Consider the following 841-nt stretch of genomic DNA (forward strand, 5'->3'; position numbering starts at 1 on the left):
ACACACACCTACCCCCCCACCCCCTACCCCCCACCACCCCCCCACCCCCACACCCCCTACCCCCCACCCCCCCACCCCCTACCACCCCCAACCCCCCACCCCCACACCCCCTACCCCCCCACCCCCCACCCCCCCACCCCCCACCCCCACACCCCCTACCCCCCCACCCCCCACCCCTACCCCCCCACCACACCACACCCCACCCCCCCACCCCCCCACCCCCCCACCCCCCCACCCCCTACACCCCGCCCCACCCCCCACCCCTACCCCCCCCACCCCCCCACACCCCAGCAGTGTGTACCATCTACAAGATGCACTGCAGGAATTCACCAAGGCTCCTTAGACAGCACCTTCCAAACCCACGACCTCTACCATCTAGAAGGACAAGGGCAGCAGATAGATGGGAACACCACCACCTGGAAGTTCCCCTCCAAGTTACTCACCATCCTGACTTGGAAATATATCGGCCGTTCCTTCACTGTCGCTGGGTCAAAATCCTGGAACTCCCTCCCTAACAGCACTGTGGGTGTCCCTACACCACATGGACTGCAGCGGCTCAATAAGGCAGCTCACCACCACCTTCTCAAGGGGCAATTATGGATGGGCAATAAATGCTGGCCCAGCCAGCGACGCCCACATCCTGAGAATGAAAAGAAGAAATGGATTGCGTTAGGTGGATCAGTTCTTTGAAGAATCTTAGAAATCACTTGCTGACATTTTGAACACGGGGTCTGCAGGCTGGGTAGAGGCCTGTGGAATGCATGTTGGACAAGCCTGGTGTAGAGGGACCTTTACTCTGTATCTAACCCCGTGCTGTACCTGTCCTGGGAGTGTTTGATGG

The sequence above is a fragment of the Cetorhinus maximus genome, chromosome 6, assembly GCF_964194155.1.
Source record: "Cetorhinus maximus chromosome 6, sCetMax3.hap1.1, whole genome shotgun sequence".
Classification (NCBI taxonomy): domain Eukaryota; kingdom Metazoa; phylum Chordata; class Chondrichthyes; order Lamniformes; family Cetorhinidae; genus Cetorhinus; species Cetorhinus maximus.